Source organism: Lineus longissimus, chromosome 6 (assembly GCF_910592395.1).
Source record: "Lineus longissimus chromosome 6, tnLinLong1.2, whole genome shotgun sequence".
Lineage (NCBI taxonomy): Eukaryota > Metazoa > Nemertea > Pilidiophora > Heteronemertea > Lineidae > Lineus > Lineus longissimus.
This window is the reverse complement of record NC_088313.1, coordinates 5,656,632-5,665,192: the sequence shown is the minus strand read 5'-3', so window position 1 is coordinate 5,665,192 and position 8,561 is coordinate 5,656,632. Positions and strand designations below refer to the sequence as shown.

Genomic DNA, 8,561 nt, shown 5'->3' with positions numbered 1-8,561 from the left:
GGATATTGTCGGGGACCCCTAGGATGACAGGCACCAAGACGGTGTTTTGGGAAAGAGCGGTCAGAATGAGTTGGAGAGTGCGGATACCTTGAGGCAGCTGTCCGGCAGCAGTTGAAGACGAATTACTATAAGTATAGAAATCCATCCTACACTACATTCGACCAAGACTTTTATTCATGAATGTGGTACTAAAGTGCACCAACACTGATCAGTCATCAGGGAAGCAAGCTCCTGTTAAGCTCTGAATCTAGATTTTCCTGTACCCTATATAAACTTCGTTTGGTAGTTAGAAATGTTCATCGTGGTATAGCAGTGTACCGATCAGTTGCAGTAGTCGTGTGCTTGCCGATGGGAGAACATTCCTATATTCCCAGTTCCTTGTCTCTTCACTATAAAATACCTTGTGAAAATACAGTTTAATGTTGTCTTTGAAAGATATCGGTTGTGGAAAATGATCGGGTTAATGCTGGGCCGCCGGAAACATGGTGAACCTGTGGCACAAAGATTCATGTTTATATCGGAAGCCAAAATGACCATGGGTATACTTGAAGGGATGCAAGGAAATGCAACCATGGTCGTTTTGCCTTGAAGCCCTTCATATAGGAGCCGAGGGTCGTATGCGTCATCTTGCGGTAGCCAGCAACAGTCACACGTAGTACGCTTGTTTGTTTCCACCTACTTCGAAAAACCAAAGCAATCAGCGTGACTGAATAAATTCATCTGTTATGCCATGTGTGCAATATGCTGCAACATTACAATATGACTTATCAACTTCATGCGCTCCGCAGTTTGCGTGATTAATTACGTCTCTCTGAATAAAAATGTACCACCAAAATAACCGACTTTGACAATGCTGAGCTGAGTTAAATCTGGACGGGTTATAAATGGAAACAATAATATTACATGCAAATAGCCTAAGAATAACTCGAATTACTGTGTACTTTATACGCCAATTTTGAGCCATAAATTACCTGAAAATCTTAAATATCTACAGTATATCTACAATTGACACTACCGATAATGCATAATAAATAGCCCTAAAAACAGGAAACTACACCGATTTTTATTGGCTCCACTAAAATTCTCCTCCGAGACATTTCCTCACATGCTGAGCTGTCCGGCTTCCTCTACTTATATGTCTCCAATGACTAAACACAGTCTTGGCTGTGGCGCGCTTGAAAAATATCTAGTGTCTCCATGGATAATTTAAGCACTGCTTTAGAACCTCTGCAGTATCCTTGCGATAACGCCTCCCACCGCCACAAATGTAGAGGTAAAAATTTACCCCATAATTACAAAACCATAGATTCAGTGTAGCAGATGCACCAACGACATAACTCAACCGAAGGTAATTTGATCTCATTGCATAAAACCCTGCAAGTTTCAAAATCGGGATATAAGTTCGGTAGGGAAGTGAAGTCACGATATAAGCAACGCTTACCAATATCAACATGACCGTTAAGTGCTGTGTTCCCTTTTGGAATTTGTCTTGTTGACTATTTTCAAGCATCTTCCTTCTTTGACTTGCTGCCCGGTTAAGTGTGATAATGATAATGATGTTGCTGCCAAATATTGTGAGAAAAGGTACAACTGTCCCAAACAGTATGTTGAAATAATAAGAAAACCTTTCGAATGTCTTGTTTTCGTGAACTATGTTGATGACGCGGGTTCCTGAAAGAAAGTAGCAAAAATCGAAAAAACACACAGGTATGGTGCAAATATTGAAATCACCATCTCATAGCATTTGCAACATCCCCTGGTTTATAAGGGGAGTGACCTTAAACAAGAGACATCGGTTGTCTCACCATGCGAGGATCGAGTAACATGCTAAAATGCAGGCCAAAACCGACGTACCTCACCTCTGTTTTTGGCGAGAGGGGAGCTCTAGTACCCGATTTCTCTCCTAAAACACCTCAAATAAAACAAAGAGATGGTTTTTTTAAAACTATTTTTGCCCCCTCCATATTTTGTACCAACTTTTTAACCAAGCGTTTATGGTTGCGTCCCCACACCCGCTGCAGCGAAAACGAGACGCAGCGTAACATTTATAGATTATGATTTCGATACTTCATTGCTGCAACCATTCTGTTTCAAGTTACATGTATATGTCAGGTATAAAGCTCAGTAGAAAACACATCAAGATTTTGAAACTCTTTATTTACCTGTTTTGGCGTCAAAGACGTATTCCATTACATAAAAAAGATGAACATTGACTGCAGTGATAACGACTGACGTCACTAAAACGATTGACTTGGCGCGTGCTGCCGTGCACAGATGCGAGACCTTCATTGGTGACGTCACGGCGACCAGACGATCCAAAGACATACCGGTCAGAAAAAGACCCGACAGCATGGAGCTTGTGTAGAGTACAAATATATGAAATCTAAGAATGAAAGGGAGATTTCAAGGACGTGATTTTCCAACGTTAAGTAAGTAATGTCTCGTGTCGTGGGCTGAGCGCAAAACTAATACTTAGCAACACTTGACCTCGTTTTAAAAGAGTTACATCTTGACCCGCAATGTTTTGAGATCACTAAATCACTCCTCCAAAACCTTGACATGTTCCGCCTGAGAAGCTGTTTTTTTTTTTATTCCCCACTTTCGGTTTAATTCTGCTACCAAGTTTCATTGAAAAAAACATGGTTTTCTTGCATCAAACTAAGTTTTGATGCAAGACACTAGGTCCATGACACTAGGTTTTCTGAATTATTGGACACACGGCTGGCCATATGCGTGCCCTCTAAGTTGCAAGAATTTTTTTTTTTAAGGCGGTTGTAAGACATTGTAGATATAGTTGTTTAATTAGTTCATCTACATTTTACTTTGATGAGGTGCAAAATGAATTCATTTGTCTTGATTGAACGCCGCAAGAAATACATTCGCTCTCATTATATCTTGACTGAAAATGTGGTCAAACTGCACGTTTTCTTGTCTACTCCTTCTCATGACTGTCACAAAACTGTCTATGGATTACTGCCCATATCTAAAAAAATTATAATCTCATATTTAAAATATTCAGATGACGCCATTGCTTATGGGAATGCCATTCAGTTCTGGAGTCGAAGTTGATCATATATGAAAACAAGAAGGAAAGCAATATACCTACTGGTAAAGAGTCTCCGCCTGCTTAAAGGAAACAATAACACCATCCAGAACTCCAACATAAAATGTAGAATAAAACCAGGCCACCTCGAGGAGAAAAATGGTATCAACAACTGCCATGCCTGTCATGTAGACACATGGGGAGAGGTTCTTGTTCTGTGGTCTATTGGCAACGAGTATTGATAGGAAATTGCCGGGGACCCCCAGGATGACAGGCACCAAGACAGTGTATTGGAGAAGAGCGGTCAGAATGAGTTGGAGAGTGCGGATACCTTGAGGCAACTGTCCGGCAGCAGTTGAAGAGGAATTACTATAAGTATATAAATCCATCCTACACTACATTTGACCAAGACTTTTATTCATGAATGTGGTACTAAAGTGCACAAACACGGATCAGTCATCAGGGAAGCAAGCTCCTGTTAAGCTCTGAATCTAGATTTTCCTGTACCCTATATAACTTCGTTTGGTAGTTAGAAATGTTCATCGTGGTATAGCAGTGTACCGATCAGTTGCAGTAGTCGTGTGCTTGCCGATGGGAGAACATTCCTATATTCCCAGTTCCTTGTTTCTTCACTATAAAATACCTTGTGAAAATACAGTTTTATGTTGTCTTTGAAAGATATCGGTTGTGGAAAATGATCGGGTTAATGCTGGGCCGCCGGGAACATGGTGAACCTGTGGCACATAGATTCATGTTTATATCGGAAGCCAAAATGACCATGGAATACTTGAAGGGATAGAAGGAAATGCAACCATGGTCGTTTTGCCTTGAAGCCCTTCATATAGGTCCCGAGGGACGTGTGTCATCTTGCGGTAGCCAGCATCCAACAGTCTCACGTAGTACGCTTGTTTGTTTCCACCTACTTCGAAAAACCGAAGCGATCTTCGTGACAAAATAAATTCATTTGTTTTGCCATGTGTGCAATATGCTGCAGCATTACAATATGACTTATCAACTTCATGCGCTCCGCTGTTTGCGTGATTAATTACGTCTCTCTGAATGAAGATGTACCACTAAAATAACCAACTTTGACAATGCTGAGCTGAGTTAAACCTGGACGGATTATAAATGGAAACAATAATATTGCAAGCAAATAGCCTAAGAATAACTCGAATTACTGTGTATTTTATTCGCCAACTTTGAGCCATAAATTATCTGAAATATCTACAGTTGACATCACTGATAACCAGCAAAATCTAAGGAAATTTCGCTTTTTTTCTTACAATTTTATTCTAGTAGAACGTCCAATAAGTCTATGCTTTTCCTAAAAAAAGGGACATATATTATTAAAGTGGGGAGCAGGCCGGGGGCTATTGTTGGCCAACAGCACCAGATATCTGTAAAGTGTTCTTCATTTACATATTGGATGCCTATGGTGTCCAGTCAAACCAGAGAGCCCATATTTTTATTAGCTCCACTAAAATTCTCCTCCTAGACATTTCCTCACATGCTGAGCTGTCCTTTTCCTCTACTTATATGTCTCAAATGACTAAACACAGTATTGGCTATGGCACGTTTGAAAAATGTCTAGTGTCTCCATGGATAGTTTAAGCACTGCTTTAGGACCTCTGCAGTATCCTTGCGATAACGCCTCCCACCGCCACATATGTAGAGGTAAAAATTTACCCCATAATTACAAAACCATAGATTCAGTGTAGCCGATGCACCAACAACATAACTCAATCGGAGGTAATTTGATCTCATTGCATAGACTTTGGCAAGTTTTAAAATCGGGATATAAGTTCGGTAGGGAAGTGAAGTCACGATATAAGCAACGCTTACCAATATCAACATGACCGTTAAGTGCTGCGTTCCCTTTTGGAATTTGTCTTGTTGACTATTTTCAAGCATCTTCCTTCTTTGACTTGCAGCCCGGTTAAGTGTGATAATGATAATGATGTTGCTGCCAAATATTGTGAGAAAAGGTACGACTGTCCCAAACAGTATGTTGAAATAATAAGAAAACCTTTCGAAAGTCTTGTTTTCGTGAACTATGTTGATGACGCGGGTTCCTGAAAGAAAGAAATAAAGCCATACTTGATCAAGACCACAAAATTGTTGCGCCTTTTCATTTTGCGAGTAGCAAAGATATCAGAAAAAAATCACGCTTTTTATTTTCTTGGTGCAATAATGAAAAAAATTTCAGTTTTTTCCGATGAATTAAATGTATTTTATGATAGTAACTTTCTCGAGTCGTGGTTATACTTGAGCCAGTCGCGAAAAATGCCCGCGAAAATCTAGTGGTCCACTGTTACTTTCTAACCATTCGCGACCTTTACCAATGCAGAAACTGTTACCCAGGTTCTATACATGGTAAAAATATGGACAACATCTTTTACATCTGCAAGAGCCGTTGGTTAAGGGGAGTGATGTTACACAAAAGGTATCGGTTGTCTCTCCAAACACTGCGAGGAGTGTTACGTGCTAAAATGCAGACCTTTTGGTAGAGGGACACTCGACCCGATTTCTCTTCTATACTGTAAAACACATAAAAAAACATTGGAAAGTGTCTTATTGTTTTTGGGCTCCCTCTATATTTTGTATCACCTTTTAACCAAACGTTTATAGTTGTGACCCCACACCCGCTGCAGCGAAAATGAGACGCAATGTAACATTCATAGATTACGGTTTTGATACTTCATAGATTGCAACCATTCCATTTCAAGATATATGTCAGGTAAGCTCAGTCGAAATCGCATCAAAATGCGATCATATTTATTAAAAAAACCTCTTTATTTACCTGTTTTGGCGTCGAAGACGTATTCCATGACATAAAAAAGATGAACATTAACTGCAGTGATAACAACTGACGTCACCAAAACGATTGACTTGGCGCGTGTTGCAGTGCACAGACGCGATACCTTCATTGGTGACGTCACGGCGACCAGACGATCCAAAGACATACCGGTCAGAAAAAGACCCGACAGCATAGAGCTTGTGTAGAGTACAAATATATGAAATCTAAAAATGAAAGCGAGATTACAATAACGTGATTTGGCAAAGTAACATAAGTAAGGTCACGTGTCGTGGGCTGAGCGCAAGACTAATGCTTAGCAACACTTGACCTCGTTTTTAAAAGAGCCATTTAAGGTCGAGAGAAGGACTTACTTGCTGTTCTTCTTAAAAAGATGATTACATGAAAAACAAATATTGGTAGTAATCGATAGTCTCATTCTTGGTTGCAGAAAAGAGAAAGAGTAAGAATACACTGTACTCACTAATTAATGAAAGCAACAGGATTTTTGGCTGCACAGATTAAAGACGAAAACAAGATTTAAAAGCAGAATAGTAGGTGAACTGATTACACAACAACCGGTGCAATATCTTACAAATGGCTTTCGTCTACGCCCAACCGTTTTCTTTTAAAATAACTTCACAATTTTTCTAATTAATTCGGCCTGCATGCCCTCTGAGTTGCAAGAGAACTTTTTGAAAGTGAGGACTAAGCCGTTTGTAAGACATTGTAGTTACAGTTGTTTAATCAGTTCATCTATTGATGATGTGCCAAATGTATTCCTATGTCTTGATTCTACGCCGCAAGAAATACATTCGCTTTCATTATTTCTTGACTAAAAATGTGGTCAAACTGCACGTTTTCATGTCTACTCATTCTCCTGACTCTTATCACAGAAATATTCAGATGACGCCATTGATTATGGGAATGCCATTCAGTTCTGGAGTCTTCCAAGTGCGACAAGTTCCCGACAGATACAAGATACAGATACAGCATCAAAAAGTTCTGACAGTTACTATAATAATTTGCTCGATCAGTTCATGAGAAATACGTAGAGAAGACAGCTGGTCGTTCCTCATGGATACCATCGGATAAAACTTTCATACCCGTCACAGCAAAACCAGGTCCATCTTGTTCTGAGCTTTGAAGGTTGAGATAGGCTGTTTTTTGTTTATTTCACTGTTGTCTACCTGTTTTGAAATAATGATTACATCGATTTCTTCAATTATCCCCTGTCGTCATTCACGCTCATGCCTGGTTTTGCTGTGATGGGTCACATAAGTTGATCATTATATGAGTACAAGAAGAAAGCAATATACCTACTGGTAAAGAGTCTCCGCCTGCTTAAAGGAAACAATAACACCGTCTAGAACTCCAACATAAAATGTAGAATAAAACCAGGCCACCTCTAGGAGAAAAATGGTATCAACAACTGCCATGCCTGTCATGTAGACACATGGGGAGAGGTTCTTGTTCTGTGGTCTATTGGCAACGAGTATTGATAGGAAATTGCCGGGGACCCCCAGGATGACAGGCACCAAGACGGTGTATTGGGAAAGAGCGGTCAGAATGAGTTGGAGAGTGCGGATACCTTGAGGCAACTGTCCAGCAGCAGTTGAAGAGGAATTTTTATAAGTATAGAAATCCATCCTACACTACATTCGACCAAGACTTTTATTCATGAATGTGGTACTAAAGTGCACCAACACTGATCAGTCATCAGGGAAGCAAGCTCCTGTTAAGCTCTGAATCTAGATTTTCCTGTACCCTATATAAACTTCGTTTGGTAGTTAGAAATGTTCATCGTGGTATAGCAGTGTGCCGATCAGTTGCAGTAGTCGTGTGCTTGCCGATGGGAGAACATTCCTATATTCCCAGTTCCTTGTTTCTTCACTATAAAATACCTTGTGAAAATACAGTTTTATGTTGTCTTTGAAAGATATCGGTTGTGGAAAATGATCGGGTTAATGCTTGACCGCCGGGAACATGGTGAACCTGTGGCACATAGATTCATGTTTATATCGGAAGCCAAAATGACAATGGAATACTTGAAGGGATGCAAGGAAATGCAACCATGGTCGTTTTGCCTTGAAGCCCTTCATATAGGAGCCGAGGGTCGTATGCGTCATCTTGCGGTAGCCAGCATCCAACAGTCTCACGTAGTACGCTTGTTTGTTTCCACCTACTTCGAAAAACCAAAGCGATCTTCGTGACTGACTAAATTCATTTGTTTTGCCATGTGTGCAATATGTTGCAGCATTACAATATGACTTATCAAGTTCATGTGGTCCGCAGTTTGCGTGATTAATTACGTCTCTCTGAATAAGAATATACCACCAAAATAACCCACTTTGATGATGCTGAGCTGAGTTAAACCTGGACGGGTTATAAATGGAAACAATAATATTGCATGCAAACAGCCTAAGAATAACTCGAATTACAGTGTATTTCATACGCCAACTTTGAAGCCATAAATTAGTTGAAAAATCTGAAATATCTACAGTTGACACTACTGATCACCAGCAAAATCTGAGAAAATTTCACTTTTTTTTCTTACAACAGTATTCTAGTATACAACGTCCAATAAGTCCATGCTTTTCCTGAAAATAGGGACATATGTTATTAAAGTGGGGTGCAGGCCGGGGGCTATTGTGGGCCACCAGATGTCTTGAAACGTGTTTTTCATTAAGATATTGGATGCCTATTGTGTGCAGTCAAACCAGA

The 8,561-nt window shown here is 40.0% G+C and overlaps 2 long non-coding RNA genes across 2 annotated transcripts; both read right to left on the bottom strand.

The window, feature by feature from the left end:
* Nucleotides 1-1,076: 1,076 nt before the first annotated feature.
* On the bottom strand, nt 1,077-3,292 carry LOC135489715 (uncharacterized). The gene is made up of 3 exons (XR_010447199.1): nt 3,107-3,292; nt 2,163-2,383; nt 1,077-1,671 (listed from the first exon to the last, which is right to left on the bottom strand). It is a non-coding gene; the product is annotated as an uncharacterized LOC135489715 (long non-coding RNA).
* Nucleotides 3,293-4,817: 1,525 nt separating this feature from the next.
* Nucleotides 4,818-7,392, bottom strand: LOC135488924 (uncharacterized). Its single transcript, XR_010447078.1, has 3 exons — nt 7,161-7,392; nt 5,844-6,064; nt 4,818-5,115 (listed from the first exon to the last, which is right to left on the bottom strand). It is a non-coding gene; the product is annotated as an uncharacterized LOC135488924 (long non-coding RNA).
* Nucleotides 7,393-8,561: the final 1,169 nt, after the last annotated feature.